Consider the following 23,078-nt stretch of genomic DNA (forward strand, 5'->3'; position numbering starts at 1 on the left):
TATATTAAAGGCTGCCAATTACCTAGAACAGCCAAGTAATGACTCTGGATATTGTATTTTCCTGGCAAACAAATTTCTTTTCTATTAGACTTCCCCTCTCTAATTATATCTTTATCATCAGATCTTAAGTTAACTTCAACATTTCAGAGGTTCTAATCATAGATGTGTGATCAGAAAATAATATGCAGCAATATCATTATTCAAGGGGGCATTGTTGGAAGATGGCATATGGGATTGGAAGTTATTTTGCTATTCTGGGGATCTAAACCTATTCTACCATTTTTTTTTGATGGCTCAAAGTCATCCCAAGATGCCTGCTTCTCTTCTTTAATTTGGTGATCACAGGAGAGAATGGGAAACCAAGAGGATAAGACTGATGATTAGAATCTGTGGCTATGGGAAGGTGGAGGGTTTAGTGATCTGGCCAAGGAAAAAGAATGTTCTCAAAACATTACAACACTTCCCAATTGCTCTCCTACTCTAGTCCTAACTTTATGTATTATTCTTCGGTATGGGCAAAAATCACAAAAGTACCTGCCTACAAATTTAATTGGGCTTAAAAAGTAGTGAGCACAAATATAACACTAAACCTAACAAACTGTTAAATTTTCACTTGACTCTCAATAGTTTAAAAGTTATAGATATATCAGTTATAGATCTGAATTTTAGCATTTGTTTAGGTAAACTCAACTATAGGTACAAATTACTGACATAAAATTACCTGGCGGTAAGGGTCTGAAAATGAAATAATATTCAAATTAGCTATGACCCCTAAATTTTTTTATTAAAGTTTTTTATTTACAAAACACATGCATAGGTAATTTTCCAACATTGACCCTTGTAAAGCCTTCTGTTCCAAATTATTCACTCCTTCTCCTCTCTCCTCCCCTAGATGGCAGGCAATCTAATATATGCTAAATGCGTTAAAATATATGTAAATTCCAATATATGTATACATATTTATACAGTTATCTTGCTGCACAAGAAAAATTGGATCAATAAGGAAAAAAAACTGGGAAAGAAAACAAAACGCAAGCAAACAACTACAGAAAAAGTGAGAATGCTATATTGTGTCCATACTCAGCTCCCATGGTCCTCTCTTTGGGTGTAGATGGCTCTCTTCATCACTGAACAATTGGAAGTGGTTTGAATCAAATCATTGTTGAAGAAAGCCAGGTATGACTCTAAATTGACAAAGGAAACAATAAGAAAAATTTAGATTCCTGAATGGAATATATGGAATAAGTGACTATGTTTATAGGCAGAAGGAACAGTATGAAAGACATTAGGAGACATTAACTTCAGTAAAAGAAGAATAATCCTTTTTTCTCTTTAATATCCTACCTATAGTAACTATTTTAACAAGCTCTTTGAAAGTTATGTCCCCTTTGTAGCCCTCTACCATTAAGACCTTACACAATGCATTTTACTTAGTAAGCCTTCAAAAATATTTGTTAAATGATTAAGTGAAAACATCAAGCAACTTGACATTCCAGAAAACTTAGCTACCAATATAACACAGTTCTTTGTATTTAAGTCAACTATTAATTAAAAATTTAGAAAACAACAGTACTGAAGTGAAACAAAAGGGGAGAAAATAAAAAGCACCAAGTTATTATTCTTTAAAACAATAGAAAAAGGAACTAGTAAAAGGCAAATGGGAAGGTAGTACCTTTCTATTTCAAAAGTATAATAAATCAGCCATTAAGTTTATATCATGCTAATTTGCTTCCAAATATATAATTACAGCATTTTGATCAACACATCACTCCAGATAATCCATGCAGTTACACTTGACAGCTCCTTCCATACATTTAGTGAAACATAAAATGGCTAAAGAACAGCAAAAGCTGTTAAATGAATACAATCTACCCACTGGGAGGGAGCCAGTCTGATGTACCAAGATTTTTCTTCATCTTAACCCATCTCTAACCTTTTTCACACACATAGTTCTTTTTTTCATCCAAAAAATGAAAAAAAAAAAAAAAAACCCAAAAACAAACAAGAAATAAAAGAGAGTGTAGATTTGTCTGCCACATCCTATTTATTCTTTGTAGAAACTATATCTACTTCCATTACCTATATATTACATATTACTTAATGTAATCCTTAACGCTGCACAACCTCAATAAATACTTACTGAATAAAAGATTTCAATTATTGCTTTATTTCAGCCTTTCTTCCCTTAAAAAAAAGGTTCTCTATCAACTCTATGAATTCCTTTTCTATCTTTCAATTTTTATTTACCTTAGACCAAGGTCCCTTTTTTGGATGACTTGAAGTGGGAAGGGAGGAGTTTTAAAGAAGAAAAGTTACAAGTTAAGGCACAGAGATGGACATTAAGCACATAAAATGGAGATGAAAACATATAGAGATTCAACTGATTGCATTGTTTTAAGGAGATTGTAATTTATTTTAATTCAAATAACTACACCTTTAAGCACTTGCTGTGTGTTGAGCATTTGGGGAGAGAAAAAAAATTAGGATATACAAGGTTCTTATTCTCATGAAGCTTACAGTGTACTGCAATATTATACCTGTGGCATTTTACTTAAAGAAGATTTAGGGATTTTTCTGGACTACAAAAGTGTAGTGAATCCTCAAAGTGAGGACTCAAAGAGTCCACTCACTCCTACTTTTTCACAGGCAGTAGAGAGAGAGTTGTGAGGAAGCAGAATTAACAGGTGTAAAGTAGGAAGATCATTAGATGGAGCAGAAGAATAGAAGACAAGCAATTTTAGAACTGGAGAAACTGGAATATATTCCTTTTTTTTGTTTTTCTTTCTTTCTTTTTTTAAAGCTTTTTTATTTTCAAAACAGATGCATGAATAATTTTTCATCATTGACCCTTGCATGGCTTTGTGTTTCAGATTTTCTCCTCCTTCCTCCCACCTCTCCCCTAGATGGCAAGCAATCCATTATATGTGGCACTTGTTAAAATATATATTAAATCCAATATGTGCAAACATATTTATACAATTCTCTCACCGCACAAGAAAAATCAGATCAAAAAGGAAAGTAAATGAGTAAGAAAACAAAATGCAAGTGAACAACAGCAAAAAAAGTGAGAATGTTATGTTGTGATCCACATTCAGTTCCCTCTCTTTGCCCTCTCTCTGGGTGTAGATAGCTCTCTTCATCACAAGATCATTGGAACTGGTATCAGTCATCTCATTGTTGAAAAGAGTCATGTTCATCAGAATTAATTGTCCCATAATATTGATTTTGCCATGTACAATGATCTCCTGGTTCTGCTCATTTCACTCAGCATCAGTTCATGTAGGTCTCTCCAGGCCTTTCTGAAATCATCCTGCTAATCATTTCTTATAGAACAATAATATTCCATAACATTCATATACTAACTTATTCAGCCATTCTCCAACTGATGGGCATCCATTCTATTTCCAGTTTCTTGATACTACAAAAAGAGCTGCCACAAAGAGTTTTGCACATGTAGGTCCCTTTCTCTCCTTTAAGATCTCTTTGGGATACAGATCCAGTAGAGACACTGTTGGATCAAAGGATATGCACAGTTTGGTAACTTTTGGGCCATAGTTCCAAATTGCTCTCCAGAATGGTTGGATCAGTTCACGGCTCCATCAACAATGTATTAGTGTCCAGTTCCCATATCTTCTCCAACATTCATCATTATTTTTTCCTATCATCTTAGCCAATCTAAGAGATGTGTAGTAATATCTCAGAGTTGTCTTAATTTGTGTTTCTCAGGTCAACAGTGATTTAGAGCATCTTTTCATGTGATTAGAAATGGTTTTAATTTCTTCATCTGAAAATTGTTTGTTCATATCCTTTGACCATTTATCAATTGGAGAATGGCTTGAATTCTTATAAATTTGAGTCAATTCTCTATATATTTTAGAAATGAGGCTTTTATTAGAACCCTTAAATATAAAAATGTTTAACTGGAACATATTTCTAGGTAGATGAAAAGAAGTCAGAAGTATATGAGAGGGAAATGGAATCAAGAAGAGGAATTAGTTTTATCAAGGTTAGGGATAACTCTTCCTCAAAAATAAAAGTAGGGAAAAAATCAATGATAATATTAAAAAGCTTTGAGTAAGGGTAAGAAAGTAGTTAGGGGAAATCCCACTGGATGCTCTCAAATCTTCTTAGGGATATGAAGTTAGGTAATCCCTGATATGTGTAGAAAATAGGTAGTGGGAGCTTGAAAAAAGGGGGGGAAAAGCTTGGAATAGTCCCTACAGTCCCTATGAAGAACAAGATACATAATAATAACATAAGTGCACAGATAGGATTATGTGCTTTAGGTTAGAATGGGATTTGATACAAGGAGGAAGATTCTGGAAATTCTTTGGTAGAGGAGTGATGATGAACGTTGTTTGAGACAGATTGATTACTCAGAAATCTGTATAAAATTAATTAAAGAAGGGAGAGATTGGAGACAAGGAAACTAGCTAGGAGGCTTTTGCATTAATTCAAAGTTGTAGTGATGAAGAATTGGTGTATGTTAATGGTTGTGGAAATTGAAAGGAAAAGGCTAATCCATGAGATAACAAGAAGAACAGCTTAATAATTTAATTTGTTGACCTCGTCTTTTAAAATAGCACATACTAATATCAGACAAAATATTTTTGTTCTATTTAAATAATTCCCTTGATTTTAAAACTCAGGCAGTCTACTATTTGTAAACAGTTGATTTAGGCTCAATGAAATACTTATTTTTAATGTACTTCTGGGTACTTCCACTGTCTCAAGAAGAATCTACTGCAACTACAGCAAAGACCAAGCCTGTTCAATTCCCCTAGGTTTTCCATTCCTGGTAGTCACTTGGCAGATTCCTTTCTCTTCTGATTCATGGATCTTAATAAAGTATCTCTTCAAGGATAGAAGGAAATGTGTGGCAATTAATTCAAGAAACATTTACTAATTTAATTAATCCATTTATTAAGTTAATTAACACATTAATATAATGTGTTAATTATGGTCTAGTTCTCTATCCAAAAAAAGTATAGCAGTAAATAAGTACTCAGCATAAGCCAAACAACCATGAAAGTGTCCAATTAAATTTCCTGTTTTCCTGACTTTCTCTGAGATAATTCTTTCAGCACTAAGTCTTTTCTCCTATCAGGTTTGATCTGCTTCTATTAGAAACCTATCTTATTTTGACCCAGTTCTTATTTTGATAACTATTAATATCCTGATTTGCTATCTTACCTTTGAGTTTTTTTGGCTCCTCCTATCATCCGACTGTCAAAGCTAAGAGATTTCTTCTACCCACACTCCTGTTCTATTATTATCTCAAAGCTATTATTGAACAGAAAAGGGATTAAGAACTGAGAGAGACTATGGAAGGTACAAAGTTGGATGAGGAAACAGAGACCTGGTGAGATTAAACATCTTGCCTAGGCTCATGCAGACAGTGAGTGTCTGACATGGCGCCCAAACTTGCATCCTCTCAACTCCAAGTCCAGTGTTCTCTTCATCCTATCACACTGCTGCTCAAAGGGCTTTGATATTTCTCAGTTTGGTCCTGCCTGAGCCCTTCCTCTTCAACAGGGTCAATTTGAAGAGTCATCAGAGAAGCCTTCTTATACTTTCTCCTATCACACACTCCCATGAAGCTTCCACACTGACTCTGAACCAAATTAAATCCCATCCCAGAAGCCTATCATCACAACAGCAAGAGTAGTATACATGTGGGAGAAAGGTAGTGGAGAAATGGGAAATTCTTTTCATTTGCACACTGGCATCTTCCACTGTAAATGGGAATGCACTGTCACCAAAGAAACAATGAGTAGGTAGGGACTAAAGAACTGCTAATCTTCATACAGCTGAGATATAAAATAAGGATAGGGATAGAGTGTGGAACTTAGGATTTCATTAGTACAGTACACTAAATGCCCTCTATTAATACAGATTGGCATCTTCTCTGTAATTTATTATCCCAAGAGAGTTCCCCCAGATTACAAAGCTAGTGTATGTTAAGAGGTCGGATTCCTGGCTATGAGGTTAGGTCCTATACTCCTTACCATGCTGCCTCATGTAGTCCATTCATTTATTAAACATGCCTTTGTGGGGCTAGTGTGGAGCTATGTAAATATGGCATATATGACTGATAGAACATTAATTAATGCTCCTATATCATGTTTGCTTATAATGTGTATGTACTCACATGCATATAAATAGAATTCTATCCCCATACATTTGGGTTCTGCAGAGCATCTGGACCTTTTAGGGCAAAGGTGGAAAGAAAGCTTTTTGGGAAATAACATTTCTGACCCAGTTCTCTCATATTCCCCTTCACAACCTTCATTCCTTTTGACCTCTAATTCTAGCCTTGATCCAACACCAAATTCCAACCATACCTCAGCCTTGCTCCTCCTGGGTCTGCTGTCCTATTCATCTTTTTCAACAGCACTGCTGCCAATCCTATTCTCCATTTCCTTTCCTTATTTTCTTGCCATCACTGCAAACATTCCCATGAATATATCAAAAAACATTAAGCCAGGGAATAAAAGAGCAGCAGTAGACAACTAAGGTGAAGGGGGTGACAATTATGACTAGCAGAAGCATAAGAGAATGGTATATGTAGAATAAGGGAAATAAGTCTTTTTAAGCTTTTCCAACTTTATTTCATATTTGCCATTCTTGATGTGCCTATTTTATCTCTTATTTTTATCTGTAAAGTCTTCTCCTAAATAAACCTTCCTTTTGGCAAAGAAAATGGCCATATGTTTATTTTGAATTAGGTATTGCTACCTCGACCTAATCGTGACTACTAATTCTTTTGCCCAACAGTATTTTATTTTTTCCTGCATCTGGGCTGTCATTCATATGCCTATTTCAACCATTCTTCTCTACTAATTCAATATTTCTTTAATCTATGAGAAAGGAATTTCTTAATTTCAAAACCATTTGCACACTCCAAATAGCATTTACCCAACATCTCAATGGTTAATGCTTTTTTAATTATCTTAAATTACAAAAAGATCAATCTTGTCTTCAATTAACTAAAACACTGCAAACTTTAACGCACTATAAAAATGTTTCCTTCCCCACCCCTCTTTTCTTCCTCTCCTCCTCTCTTAACATTTAAAAAAGATGCCACAAAACTTGGTCTATTGCTGCCCCCTGCCATCCAAATCTACCCTCATCAATCTTTAATATTAATCTGTCCAATCTTGCTAACATTCTCTACAGTAGTTGTTCTGGACTTTCTGTTCTAGTTTTAAACTCTTCCCACATATATCCCTTCAGTGGATGATCTTTGCTTAACTCTGAAATTCCTTCTAGTTAGACCCCTTTATCATTCTTTCCATTGAACATTTCTAAGACAAAAGTACTAAGTGCTGCCTCTTCTTCCTCCTTTCATACCCGTTCCTAAATAAACATTCTCTCCACTATCATCAAAAGGCTGAGGTTTTTTTGTCATGATCATAATGATTATAGAGATCATAAGATTTAATTTTGTAAAGGATCTAAAAGATAATCTAGTCCAATATCCTCCTCACTTTAAAAATGAGGCAACTGAGGCTAGGGAAGTTAAATGACATGCCCAGATTCACACACATAAAATCTGAACCAGATTGGAACTCATGTCCATTGTAATCCAATGTTTTATCTACTGAACTACACTGACCTTTGGCACTTAAAGGAGAAGTTAACAGCTAAATAAGTGAGAGGAGCATCCTGAATAAGAAGGATGAAGCTATGGAGGATTCCCTCAATGAGGACCTCAAAGTACAACAGCCCATCCTTCCTCTCTGATAGGCTGAGAAAGATCTGCACAAGCCCTCTGCTCTCTCCTCTTAACTTTTTCCTTTGCCAAGTACTTTTTCTTTTTGGTCTCCCAACTATCACCACAATATGGGTGATTTCCACATCCAGAATTCTAGCCTTGACTTCTCACTTGGTCTTTAATACCTTGTTTTCAACTACCTATAGTACACTTCTTCTTAAATATTCTCCAAATTCAATATTTCCAAAACTGAAATTATCTTGTCCTTTAAAATCAGTTCTTCTTAATTATCCTGCTTCTGCCAATATCACTATTCTTCTGTCCATGATACTCCCCCCCCCCCCCAGAAACCTTGGAGTCATCTTTGATTCTTAATTATTTGTTCTTTGCTACCAAGTTATGATTTGTATGTGGCTATGGCTAAAAAAAAAGATCATATAATATTATAGCTTAGAATAGAGATCAGCTAGTTCAACTATTTTAGTTTAGTAAAAAGGAAACTTTAGTCTAAAAAGGCAAAGATTTGCTTAAGGTCACATCTTGTTAGTGTCACAGTTAGGAATGGAATCTACCCCTATTTCCTCTTCTCAACCTGGCCTCCTCCTCTTCCCCCAAACCTAGGCCTTATTTCTGGATCTTGCTCTTTCTACCCCAAAATGCTGCCTCCAGGTTTCTTTGCCATGTTATGCAGATATAGAGCCTATCCTTTCCTCTGAGGCTGTAACTTTGGTTTCTGGCACTAAAGTCTGATGAGAACTCTCCTTAGACTCATGCTTTGAAAACTGCTTGCTGGGATGATCTATTTATTACTGTCTTTTCCCCCAAAGTATAAAGCTACATTGTATGAAATTGTTCTTACAATATTTCTTTGTTTCACCTTTCTTACAGCTACCCTGTACCTTGGAGATCCTATAGTTATTATCTTTACTCTGCAAATGCACAGTCAACATGGACTCCTGCCTCCATGCTGATATGCTGGCTGTTTTCCAAAACTTTACTGTTCAAGATCCTGCCTTGTGATTTAAAGTTAAATACAGCTCATCAAGGACTCTGGAAAAACTGTTACAAAAGCCAACTGTGATTTCTGTAGCAGGTGTAGCCTTCATATTCATAAAATTCAGACAATGCTTTCATCCTATATTTTCATGTTGTTAAATTATTTATAAATTCAACTCCCTAATTTCTTTTTTTTATTATTATAGTTTTTTATTTACCAGATACATGCATGGATAATTTTTCAGCATTGACAATTGCAAAACCTTTTCCCCTCCTTCCGCCCCACCAGATGACAGGTTGACCAATACATGCTAAATATGTAAAGTATATGTTAAATACAATATATGTATACATGTCTAAATAGTTATTTTGCTGTACAAAAAGAATCTGACCTTGAAATAATGTACAATTAGCCTGTGAAGGAAATCCAAAATGCAGGCGGACAAAAATAGAGGGATTGGGAATTCTATATAGTGGTTCATAATCAACTCCCAGAGTTCTTTCATTGGGTGTAGCTGGTTTAATTCATTACTGCTCTATTGGTGGCCACATCCATTAGAACTGATTATCGTATAGTATTGTTGTTGAAGCATATAATGATCTCCTGGTCTTGCTCATTTCAATCAGCATCAGTTCATGTAAGTCTCTCCAGGACTCTCTGAAATCATCCTGTTGGTCATTTCTTACAGAACAATAATATTCCATAATATTCATATATCACAATTTATACAGCCATTCCCCAAGTGATGGGCATCCGTTCAGTTTCCAGTTTCTGGCCACCACAAAGAGGGCTGCCACAAACATTCTTGCACATACAGGTCCCTTTCCCTTCTTTAAAATCTCTTTGGGATATAGTAGTAACACTGCTGGATCAAAGGGTATGCACAGTTTATTAACTTTTTGAGCACAGTTCCAAATCGTTCTCCAGAATGGCTGGATGTATTCACAATTCCACCAACAATGTACCAGTGTCCCTGTTTTTCCACATTCCCTCCAACTTTGCACATTATCTTTCCTTGTCACTCTAGCCAATCTGACAGGTGTGTAGTGGTATTTCAGTTGTCTTAACTTGCATTTCTCTGATTAATAAGGACTTGAAGAATCTTTTCATATGGCTAGAAATATCAATATTTTTCAAGTTTGAAAAATATAAATAATCACATTAGGACTTCTAGTAAAAAATGTAAATTAATTAACAAGTACATTTTAGAGTTATTGACACATTGTGATAAGGTCCTGAATGTATGTTGAGCAGAGAAAAACTGAAAAATGAGAAAACTGATCTCTGGAGCAGGCAAGGAGAAGGCACTGAATAAGATCAGTTTAGCTCTGTGGTCGTGCCCTCTGGGGAGATCTTCCAGTTAGAAATCCAAGTTTTGTCAAATCCCTGAGGCCCACCCTCTGCAGGAGTCTTGGGCAGCCTCACCTTCCCATGTCCCATCAGAAATCCCAGTCATGTCCCTGAGGTTAAATTTTGTAGAGGGCCAAAACTCTGGAGAAATATACTTGAAACAAGGTGTTAGTTAACTCAGTGGAATTGATGAGATGATGGTTCTCTAGTTCATATATTCTTAGTACTTAGAATGGTGATATAATGGTTCTCTAAGTTCACCCATAATCAATATGCTGTAATGATGTAATTACAATAAGATATATAAAGGATAAGGACTGGAAGATAGAAATTCTATCTTTGACCATCCTCCTGGTGGCTCTCCTGCCTCCTGCACTAAGAGCAGACTGAGTCAGATTGTGTCAGAGTCAGACTGCTGGAGTAGGACTGAGACTGTGACAGACACAGACTGTGACAGAGACAATAAAGAGTTTAGAGACTATTCCTGTCCATCCTCGTGGTGACTATCCTGCTGAGACTAAGGCCTGTCTGGAGGACCTCCAGAAAGGTAGCCCAGACGTTACAAAATTTTCTCTATAAAATCTATTTATGGGCCATCCCATGGCTTCTGCTTCCTTTAGGTCAATCCTCCAAGGCACTGTCTTGTGATATCTTTCTCTTTACCATCTTCCATGCCACATGGTATCTCCCCTAAATCCACCATGCTTCCCTATCCGCCACCTCCTCCTCCTTACAGCTAATTAATTATTTTAAGGAGCTAAGTCCCTTTCAAGATTTACTCTGACAGCTAAGGGTATGCCCCAGTCTCAAGAGGTGCTCCTTTTCTACTGGTAAATGGCAAGTTCCATTAGAGAATTCCATTCTATCTCATATCTACCATTCCCAGTGTCTATTGTAACCCTTCATTTTGCCTATAACTTCTTCCCTAAGCAAATCTTTTTGCCAGAGAGAATGGCCATTGTGAATTCTTCACATGACCAAATCCCAACTTTGTTGCCTACCAAACAAAGCTGGTGTTGACATCAGTCACATAAACTGTGGTAAAATTTCCACTCTGGAAATGGGACAGAAACTGACATATGTCAATCAGTTAATGGTGTAATCCCCTGAGAAGTCCCATTTGGAATCCAGCCCATTTAGTATCACAGTATCTAACATCTTTAGGAATTTAGCCTATCTGTTGGTGTCTCAGGTTCATGAGGAACTGCCACTTCATGGCAGCAAGTTCTCTAGGAACTCTATCTTATAGCATCTTTTCCCTTGTTATAGCTAGTTCATTAGGAACATCCTCTTTTGTTATGACATCTTCCCCTTTGTTAACAGCAAGCTCCACTAAGAAACTCATCCTGTGCCTTTCCCCTTGTTAATCACTAACTCCTCTTTGGATACTTAGCCCACTAGATGGCATAAAAAAAAATCTTTGCCTATTGATTTCGAGATGGTCTAAGACTACAAATCCTTTTGAGACACCTTGTGACACCTGCCTCAAACTCCAATATATTTTGGGGGTCCAACCTCCTGATCCCAACATTTGGTACTCTATAAGGGGAGAGTCCTGGAACCATAATATATATTTGGGGTTCAGTGCTTCTACATCATCATATCCCATTACAATATTTTTCAATATAATGTTTGGGCACTCCCGTCAACCTGTGAAGGGCAGAGTCCTATGCTTCTCACTCTATATTTTTCTCATCCATAGCTTTTTATAAAGTGGAAGTGTTCAACACAATGGAGACCTTTGTCTGGTCCTTCTGACATTTCAAGAAGTCAGTGCAGCCCTCAGGCTGCTCATTTTTTATCCCCCATTTTCTTTACATGACTGATAACTTCCTTCACACCCCACCCCAACCCCTTTCTTTTTCTAATCATAAACATTCTCAGTGGAATTTTTTACATCCTTTCTCTAATAAACATTACTGGCATTGCAATTTTGAGTCTTATGAAATTATGCTTCAAATTCACAGCCATTGCATTACTAGAACGCTAGTTTTAAAGGATGAGATTTTGCAACATGAAGTTTGGAATCACTGAAAGCAGAGGACAGTTCCCAAATGCAATTCAGCTGACTTTATTCCTCCAATTCGATTTTAGCTCCAACTAATTGTTTATCTGCAGTGTTTAATCTTTAATATCTCTCTTAGTCTCATTACTCTTAAATCAGTAATTCTTCTCTAGCATGACCCTCAGAGCCTTCATTTTCTGATTGTTTTCTTAGTCTATCACTGCTCTTCTGCCTGACTTCTTTCCCTTGAAAATCCAGCTTTGATGCTCTAGGTGACCAATTCAACCAGACAGAATTAGCTACTTTTGAATCCCTTTCTCCTTCACCCTGTCTTGATCACAAAATGTGTCAGGCACGTCATACTCAAATCCTGGATCATCTCCATCATCGGTATTCTACACGCCTACATATACATGTGATTCTGAATACTGCTGAAAGGAAGGAAAGGAAGAAAAAAATTATTACTTAGCACCTATTATATGTGTTGTACTGTGCTAAGCACTTTATAAATATCTATAGATATCAACAATCTAGGAGACAGGTGTCATCATTATATCTATGTTATAGCTTAGAAAACTAAGACAGGTTAGGAAACCTGACCAGAGTCACCCAGTTATAAGGGAGCTGAATCAGGATTTGAACTCAGATTTTTTTGACTCCAGGCCCACTGCTCTTGTCTACTATCCAAACTAGCTGCTCGAGAAAAGTCATGTAACTTTAACAATTAGGTTCACCCAAAAAAAGTGTTATTTAATTTCTAATGGAACCTTCACTTAGGCCTTACTGACACCAGGCTCAACACTCTTATACACTTTACCATCTAGCTGCTCTCTCTTTATCTTTGCCTCTTAAAACTCATAACATATTCAAAGCACAGCTCAATTGCCACCTAATATAGAATTTTCCTGATTTCCTCAATTGTCAGAATTCCCTATAAAAATATCTTATGTTTTAACATATTCTTTGTATTTACTTAACTGTGAAGAGAAATGCAAATTAGAACAACTGAGTCTTTAACCTTTTACCCATTAGATTAGCAAATGAAAAAAGACCAAATTGTAAATAACTAGAGGGACTATGGGAAGTTAAGATACTAACTAGTTGGTAAAGCTGTGAATTGGTCCTATATTTGCTCCTAGATCTAGGAAGGAACCATTGGAGTTTATTGAGTAGGTCATTAGTGTGATCAGACCTTTTCTTTAGGAATTATAAACATCTTTCTTGTTAAATTCATAAACTCATATCTTTACCTTTACCCCACATATCCAATTAGTTGACAGATCATGACCTTTCTCCATATCATTTGCAAGATCATAGAGATGACAGGGTGGGATAACCCCAACTTTGGGAGTAGCCATCTTCTCCCAAATACCAATAGAACCTGAATCTAGTGATTTAGGATCCAGGGTTTCTAAGTGTTCAGCTAATGAATGCCTATGGGATGTGCCTCAGATGCCAGTTTTGTAATTGTCTTCTCTAGGAGAAGTTATAGGAAATGAAAAACAATGTTGTATCTTCCCTAGAATTCATAGATTTATAGTGACCAATAAGATAGCTCAGAACTAATTAATATACCTAATTGAACTAGTCTTGAACTGTTGGATTGCATTATTGAATGTACATTAAAACTACCTCAGTAGGCTTCCTATCTTACCTTGTTTTCCACTACTAGATTCTGACCCTTCTTTTGTTTAGGAGAGTCTGTGACTTCTGAGTCATTATGCTTGACTAGAATATGCTAGGTCCAATTAATGTTCTCTCCCCTTCTTTAACTGTGCATTCCTATTAATTTGTCACCATATGGACTTTATGTATTCTTCAAACATTTGGGTATTCCTTTGTGAATGACTAAGGTCAAACTCTTCTGAATAGATCTTCATCTTATAAAGGAGTCTCTGAAGTGTTCCAAGATTAATGTAATTTACAATCTATAAATAGAGAACATATGGAGAACCTCCATAACTATAAAGAACATGTCGTCTATTTGAAGTAGGCATCAAATTGCCTCCATGACACTTGTAAACACTTATGGTAAGCAAATGGTTTCCAACAAGAAGACATGTTCACTAAAGGACTTATATAATTACAATATAATTAATAATGAAATTATAATAGTATATAACTAATTCATGTTTTGGTTATTTACCAAGTTTATTTAATCCGTACAGTGTCTGGTGGTAACTTTTGTTGTTCATTCATTTGATTGTGTCTGAGTCTTTGTTACCCCATGGACCATAGGCCCTTCAACCCTCCATTATCTCTTGAAGTTTGTCCAAACTCACATTCATTGCTTCCGTGACACTGTCCATCTCATCCTCTGTTATCTCCTCCTCCTTCTGCTTTCAATCTTTCCCAATATCATAGTCTTTTTCATAGAGTCTTGTCTTCTTCTTATGTGGTCAAAGTCTTTAAACTTCAGCTTCAGTATTTGACTTTACAGTGAATAGTCCGAGTGCATATCCTTAAGTATTGACTGATTTGATCTCCTTGCTGTCCAAATGGCTCTCAAAAGTCTTCTCCAAAACAATTCAAAAGAATCTATTCTATGACACTCAACTTTCCTTATAGTCCAATTCTCATAGCCATACACATTTCTACTGGAAAAAACTATAGTTTTGGCTATATGGACTTTTGATGGCAAGGTGATGTCTGCTTTATAATACATTGTCCAGATTTGTCATAGCTTTCCTTCCAAAAAGCAAACTTTTGATTTCATGTCTGTATTCACCATTTGCAGGGATCTTTTAGCCCAAGTATAGGAAATCTGACTGACATTGCTTCCATTTCTTCTCCCTTTATTTGCTAGAAAATAATGGAACCAAGCCAACTTTTACACTCTCCTCTTTCACCTAATCAAGCTTATAACTAGCATTAAACATTCATCTTTAAGCTATTTCCCAGAGGTGCCTGGATTTTATGTTTCTCCTGTGGCTGCCCACAGCATGGATACTTGCTCAGAAGTTGAATTCAGGCTGTAGTAACTTTCTTCAAATCTGAAGGTACAATTTTACATCTGAGGAAGATGTCAGGGAGCTGGTCTAGTAGTGATATCATTCTAAGTATTTTTCAAGGCAGATTATCTGGAATGAATTAGGATTCCTTAGGGCCCTTCAGTGGTAATTAGAATTTAGGAAGCAGCTGTAGTTAACTAAAAGGCAATGGGACTGACTGACAATCAGGAAATCTGCTTTCTTATCCCCAGCTCTGCCACTAAGTAGCTCCCCAGCCTTGAATAAATCACTTAGTTTCCTCATATAGTCCCTTCTAACTCTGAAGTCCTATGAAACTATTATAAAAATCACATGGGAAACCCAGATCTATAGTATTCTCTTGAATTTCCTCATGTTATCTGAAAGCCACATGAAACTGGAGAGGACACTGTAAAGTTGCTTTTATCTAGCTAAGTGATTAGTTGGTTTGTTGGCATTATTTGCTTATGTATTCCAAACACAATCTCTAAGAGTTTAGAAAAAAAAAAATGTCTTGAAAATGGTTTCTTTCCATTTTGAGAATCTCTCACACTAAGATATTTGTGAAGTACCTTCCATGTAGTCACTATTCTTCCTCTTCAGAGGAGCAAATGTCAAAGCTGGGTTTTTTTTTGTGTGTGTGTAGTTATTTATGTTTATTAACTTTATTTAGTAAGTCCATATAGAATGCCTTCTATGTGAGTAAACCAATCTAGGCTTTAAAGTTTTAATTATTTCACTGAAGGAACTAGCTAAATAATGCAATTTACAACAATTCTTTTTTTTTTTCTAACATGGCAATATATTTTTTAAAAAAACCTCAAAATAGCATATTATCTTATTAAATATAGCTCCTTTTTACCCTAATTCTAGTAAGAGCTTTTTGTTTTGTTTTGCTGGTTTAGCAGCAGAAGGGCATTTGAGATTTTTAGCCAGGCTGGATGGTAGTCCATTTAGTTAATCCTTTTATATCTTTATCTTGGACAAGGTGCTACAGATGGCAGTAAGCTGAAGCCAGAATCAAGGAGAAGATAAAGCTGGATCACACTAAGAAAACTGCACCCTATTTTCAGTAATCCTAAGTGTCTCCTTGTTGTAAAAGCCCAACTTTCTAAGACCATTATCTCTGGTATGATCTGATTATAACAAGTGGATTACCACAGTCTAATGAAAATAAAAATTGCAAAGAATTGAAAAGACTTTAAAAGGGTTTAAGCAGGCTATAATATATTATCACTGCATGCAAAAAATGGGAAGAAAAGAACAAAAACCATCATAAGCAACATGTGTGACTAGATAAAGAGTTACTTATGAAGCAAGCATGAAAGGCAAGGTATATCAAATACTACATTGTCATCCTTGAAATATTTTAAAAGGACCAGAACAAAAACTTCCACACACTGAGTCAATCCTTTATGAAAAAGTAAATAGAAAAACAAGAGCAAGAATCTTTTTTGAAGACTTATTTTGTGTATTCTTGCTACTTCTTATTCTGTTAAGTTCCTACCATTTTTTGTCCTTTATCATCACCATTTTTGCATAAAACATTCCCTTGATTCTTCTAATTATCTTGGAAAAACCTCTTGTCTTTTCCATTCTATTGTTTTCTTCTACTACTTTGCACAATTCATTTAAGAAAACCTTATCTCTCTTAAACAACAAGACTAGTGGAGTGATGAAATTCCAGCTGAGTTATTTAAAATTCTAAAATATGATGCTGTTAAAAGTGCTGGACTTGATAGGCTAACAAATTTAGAAAATTCAACAGTGGGCCCTGGAATGGAAAAGATCAGTTTACATTTCAATCCTAAAGAAGAGTAATGCCAAAGAATGTTCAAATTACCTAGTAACTAAACTTATTTCACATGCCAACAAGATTAAACAAGATTCTAAAAATTAGGCTTCAGCTACATATGAACTGAAAATTACCAGAAGAACACATTAGTTTTAGAAGAGGCAGAGGAGCTAGAAACCAAAGTGCCATCATTTGCTGAATTAGGAGAAAGCATGGGAGTTCCAGAACATCCTACTTCTGCTTCACTGACTACACTAAATTCTTCAACTGTGTGGATCACAACAAAATGTGGCAAGTTTTCAAGGGATATGAGTGCCAGATCATCTTACCTGTCTCCTGAGGAACCTGTATGCAGGTCAAGAAACAACAATTAGAATCCAATAGGGAAAAACTGATTAGTTTAAGATTGGAAAAGGAATACAACAAGACAGTTATATTGTCACTTTATTTAACTTATATGCATAATACATCATGTGAAATTCCAGGCTGTATGAATCAAGTGCCAGAATTAAGATGTTTAGGAGAAATACCAACAATCTCAGATATGCAGATATATTACTCTGATGGTAGAAAGTGAAGAGGAATTAAAATGCTTCTTGATAAGGGTGAAAGAAAAAAAAAAGGGTAGAAGCCAGTTTGAAGCTTAACATTAAAAAAGCTAAGATGTTGGCAACTGGTCCCACTGCTTCCTAGCAAATATAGAGAGAAGAAATGGAAGCAACTGAAGGGGATGAACAACAATAAATAACAGAGGACAAGAATAAAAAAGAGAAAGTTATCTGCACCAGTAGAGGAAGTAATTGCATACATTCATGAGATCACAGATCCATCTAAGTATCCCAGTATAAGGGTATGAGAGAGATGATCCAATGGATCTTTGGCCCTTACAACTGTCTGTGGATGGGGAAAGTTAAAACACTTTAGCTCTTTAAAAGGATTAGCAATAGTCTGCCTGATATAAATAAGAACAAAGAGCACCCATTGCTAGATAACATACAGAGGAAATCAGTGACTCTTTCCCCTATCTTCTTTTCTAAGCATCCTTCCAAGTAAGAAAAAATAGGTAAGGGAAGGAAATACCAAAAGTTTGCTCCATTAGAGTTCTGAAGGTTCCTAAAAAAAATTGTAGGTAGCAAAACAGAGAAGACACACTCTCCCAGCTAGCTGGATCTTTCTTAAAAATCCCTTCCATTTCAACACAGTGCTAGTGTTCATGAGAACAAAGCTTTCTCCAACTCTTATCAGGTGAGCATGAAGCAAGCCTGTTGGATTAACCCTTTGCTAAGTAGCCAGTTTCTTGCTGCAAGTGGTCATCACACTTTTTGGATTAACAATATATAGACAAATATCTTTGCAATTCTACAAATATTCCTTCAGTACTCTAAATCATCAGAAAAATTTGTAGTTTTTCCCCTTGCTTTAAATTGACCTAACAGAAAACTGAAGAGGGGAAAAGTGTGGCATTCCCCCCAGTCAAACACTGTTTTCTGTACAACTTTGAACAAATTCTTTAATTGTTCTGGGCCTCAGTTTCCTTATCTATAAGGAAACCTTTAAAGTCCTCTCTGGATGTTAATTCTATGATCTATAATTTCACAAATATAAGGAACTCCCAGATTAGAACCTCCCTCAACTAAAGCAGCTTATAATTAGTGGATAAATCGTAGAGACTTGTGAGAGACAAAAAGAAGTTAAGTCACTTGTCTAGGATCACACTGTAGTGACTAAATTAATTAATAAATAACTCATTTCCTGGCTGCAGGATCCATTCTGTGGATGATCCTTATGGATGGGATTACCTTATAATGTAATTTTGGTGTGTTTCAATGACTTTTGAACCCCTTTGGATGGGGTCCAAGATCAATCATTTCATTTCATAGTTTCAGAGTAAAATTCCAAATAACTCAGCTTTCTCCTTAACTAATCAATAGACGCCTAACAATGCACAGTTAAATCCTAAAGCAAATAGGTTCCGAGAACAGAAAAATAAAAATTGTTCAGCATGTATTTAAAAACTCCTGACAAATAGTCCAATAGCTCATCTACACTACCTGATCCTAAAGGGTGATATCTTCCTCTCCAGGATCTGTCCCTGACTTTCTCTGCTAGGCTGTGCCTCCTTCTCACTCTAGAGATGTATTTTGGCTTTGTGACCTCTCCTTATGACTACTTGGTCCCTCCCAACACTTTTATTTTAAGGACTGTGTTCAGGTCAGTCCTGTCTTTATTCCATTCAAGTTTCTACTACTGATTCTCCATATTTTGCCTATCATGGTTCCATTTAGCTTGTCTGTGCTCCACCTCAGCTTCTTTATGTGTGCTGTCTTTCTCCCCCTCTCCCCCTCAATATAATAAAAACTCCTAGAGGTCAAGTTTAACTTTTGTTTCTACTTGTATTCTCAGAAGACTGGGCATAGGAATATAAATATTTTACTTAGCATACATAGTAAGTGCCTAATACATGGTTGCTGACTTGATTCAAAGTAGATGGTTAATGTTTTGGAAATGTATGGAAGCAAAACTCTGTTTAAAAACAGTTTTCTTTGGGGGATGAAGTGGTAATGAAAAAATTTGCCTGTAACTAATATATTGAAAATCATCTACTTGAATCAAGTCAGCAAGCATTTATTAGGCACTTACTATGTTCTATGATAACTGGTATGTGACAAGTTCTGACATGATTCAAATGCAAATTAATCATTTAAAAAAAATTTTTTACAACCAGTAATAGCCATCTAACTTTTCATTCATAGTTAGATTGTATTGCTATATGTGTAGGTGTGTAGGTGTGTATACATCATGATTATTGCTTAAATATATCTATTTAAATGCAAATTCTAATTATGTGACAATTTATTCTAACAAAATTAACCTTTCTTCTTCAATTCAACCTTGTAATTTACAACATTTTGCATTTAGCTCCTGAAACTGTCTTGAAAAAGGCAAAATTTGGAGGCTGATTTATACATAAAAGAGGTTTTCTCATTATAAACATAGGGTGGTTATTTTTAAAATTAGAATATTTTCTCATATAAACCAATTCCCTCATACCAAGAATATTCCAGGAAGTTTGTATACTATTATTAAACAACTATGGAACTCCATAACCTCAATTCAAATAAAGGCTACTAGACTTTATACCGAATTAGATTACAGGAGGCTGCTTTTTTTCTCAAGGTAGAAAATTATCCTTCTCTCATCATCCTGTTAATGCCTTTATCCCTTTTAAAAACATGTTTCCAAAACACTGTTTATGAGTTCTGGCCTTTCATTTGTGTTTCATAAAGCAATTCTGGCTCAAATTTTCAAATAATTAGGAAACTCTATAGGCTCATAGGTTTTCAAGCTGGAATTATGGAGGTCATCTCTTCCAAACTCGTTTTATAGATGAGTATTCAATTTCAAGTGGAAGAAATCTTGGAGGTCAGTCAGCCAAAAAGTCGTAGCTGAGGCATTAGAAGGGCCCTTAAAGATCTAACCCAACCCTTTCATTTTATGGATGAGGAAACTTGGGGTCCTGGGAGATTAACTGATTTGCTGAAGGTCACACAATTTTATATGTTGTGGGAGGAAAGTACTTTAGAAACTTTAAAGTGATGTATGTTCATATCTACACATGTATATATCATACATGCAGGTGTATATGAGTATATACAAATATACATACATAAAATCTGTGTACAGATACACAAAATATAGTTATTCCTTCAAGTGATTAGCTAGCCTACACTTGATATCTCAAGGTTTTTTTTTTTTTTAACTTTTCAATGTCTTTATTTTTTTATTTAATAGTTTTTATTTACCAGATATATACATGGCTAATTTTACAACACTGACAATTGCCAAACCTTTTGTTCTAATTTTTCCCCTCCTTCCCCACCTCCCCAGATGGCACGTTGACCAATACATGTAAAATATGTTAAAGTATCAAGGTGTCTTTTAAGGAAATATTTCTTCATGTCTAACTTTCATCCATTGCTTCTATTTTATTTCCTCTAGGACCAAGTCAAACAACTTCATCCCCCTCATCCCCGCCCACCGCCTTTGGACTCGGCCTATCCCGGAGCTTCCCACCCACTTGTCAGCCATTTTGGAAGCTAAAGCATGTGATAAATGGGAAAGGTTGTGTCTATACATCCTGAGATCAGGACCTTTTTTTGTTTCTGTGAAAAATCACTGCTAAAGGTGGAATCCCGATGTGATATTAAGATTAGTGGGCTAACACTCAGAAGATCATTTTTTGGAGGCTGTATTACATTCCGTAAGGCCATGTATTAAACTTTTCTAGATCCCTATCCCCATCCGTAGACAGGTGTTAGAATAGACGCCTCTAAAAACCGAGAGGTGGAGTTCTTATCCTGGAGTTCAAGAACTTGTATTTTTGAGATATTTTTGTAAACTGTATTTCAAGATAATTGGCTTCCATTGTAATTCTATGTATTGCATTTTGTGTATTTAAAAACGTTATTTGGGGAAGCGGTCCAAAGGCTTCTCCTGCCTAGGCGAGAGTCCTGGGCGCACACAAAAAGTTGACTTTTTTTTTTTTTTTTTTTTGCTGAGGCAATTGGGGAACGTTGACTTTTGAACCCTGCGTAAGGACTCTTTCCGAACCAAATCCCCCGATTCCACCCACGTCTCTTGGGTTCTGGAATCATTAAGCCTCTAGAGCCAATTACAGAGCGTCTGCTGCTTACTGGCAAAACCACGCTTGGCCCTGCAGTGCTCTGCAAGGGAATGAATGAATGATGGACGGATGGTAGGAGGAACGAATGAATGATACAGATGCAGGGGAGGGGCCAGCCTTGCCCTCAGAGAGCTAACAATGGGGTCCCAAACGGCGTCACCTTCTTTCCTAGTGGGCTGGCACCCACAACATCCACACCACTTCAATCCATCCTAGATTCAACTTCCGAACCAGAGGCCCCGGCAGGTAGCCCCGCCAGAGGGCAGCCTTCCGGCAAGGGCCAAGGCAACAGCACGCTTCGCTTCCTCTTCCTCCCCTCCTCCACTTATCCCGGCCAGGTCCAAAGTGCGCATGCGCACCTCCCGGTCTTCTCAACTCCCCACTCATCCGCGCGCTCTAACCCCCGCCCACCACCTTTGGACTCGGCACATCCCGGAGCTTCCCGCCCACTCGTCAGGGGGTCTACAGCCCCCCGCCGGGAGCGCGAGATAGCCGCTGCCGGCCAGGACTCTCTCGCTCTCACCGGCAGGTGGCAGTGGACGTTCCCGGAGAGTGTGGGGCGGCTGCGGCCTACCAGACCAGTTCCCACAGAGTCCGAGCCCGAGCCATCACCACCCAAGCTGGGGCGGTGCCTCGCGGGAGCGCGCCCGCGCGTGCTCTGACGCCAGCCGCTAGCTTCTGGCGCCGAACCAACCAGAGTTGGGGGCGGGACAATGACTGTGTGACGTCACAGGGCACGGCTCCTCTCTCCCCCAATTTTTTTTCAGGTGGAATTGGGACCTAAAAAATAGAAAAGTTCTTTACCTATATCGTCTCCTTGTAGCCGGTAGTGCGCCGTCACTCGGTCAACAAAGATTAGTTGCCCAAGGTCACACAGATGGTTTCCAACGCTATAAAACAATAGCCAACCAATTAACTAGCATGTATTTAGTACCTACTGTGTGCCAAGGTCTACACTAAGAACTCGGGATGCCCAGAAAGGCAAAGGCAATCCCTGCCGTCAGTCAGCGAACCCGCCATCTAACGGGTGTGACGTACCCAATAACGAGTCCCCAAGGCTAGAGTTTACTAGCACTTAGGCTTTGCAAAGCGATTTAAACGCTAGCGGGCCGCCGGTGTGTTCCCTGAGCTCGCGGGAAGTAGAGCCGGTCTAAGGTTCTTTAGGAACTGCCTGCTCGCGGTGCCCGCAGCAAGTACGGCGAGAAGAGAGGCAGGGAGGGCTGTGCGTGAGGGCGTGGCCTCCTACTTACCTCAGTTTCCCCAGTGGTAAAAGCAGCATCAAACATTTTGGGAGGGAAGGAAGTCTCACTTTGCAGAGGAGAAAAAGGAGGCCAGAGGCCCCTCCCATCCTTGCATAGTGATTCTTCAGCACTTACTGATGATGTACTCACCTGTTAAATGGGTATAATATACTCATCACTTCTCCGGCAGTCAATGCAACAAACATAAAATGCCACGAGCTACCGTGATACTGACAAAAAGAAGCAGGGGTTTTTAAATGGGACTTGTTTTTTTTAAAGTTTTTTTTTAATTTTCAAAACATATGCAGGGATAATTTTTC

At 37.1% G+C, this 23,078-nt stretch overlaps 1 long non-coding RNA gene across 1 annotated transcript; it reads right to left on the reverse strand.

The window, feature by feature from the left end:
• Window positions 1-970: 970 nt before the first annotated feature.
• Window positions 971-22,877, reverse strand: LOC141553767 (uncharacterized). Its single transcript, XR_012485634.1, has 3 exons — window positions 22,768-22,877; window positions 22,322-22,407; window positions 971-1,184 (listed from the first exon to the last, which is right to left on the reverse strand). It is a non-coding gene; the product is annotated as an uncharacterized LOC141553767 (long non-coding RNA).
• Between the last annotated feature and the right edge of the window lie 201 nt (window positions 22,878-23,078).

Source organism: Sminthopsis crassicaudata, chromosome 2 (assembly GCF_048593235.1).
Source record: "Sminthopsis crassicaudata isolate SCR6 chromosome 2, ASM4859323v1, whole genome shotgun sequence".
Taxonomy (NCBI): Eukaryota; Metazoa; Chordata; class Mammalia; order Dasyuromorphia; family Dasyuridae; genus Sminthopsis; species Sminthopsis crassicaudata.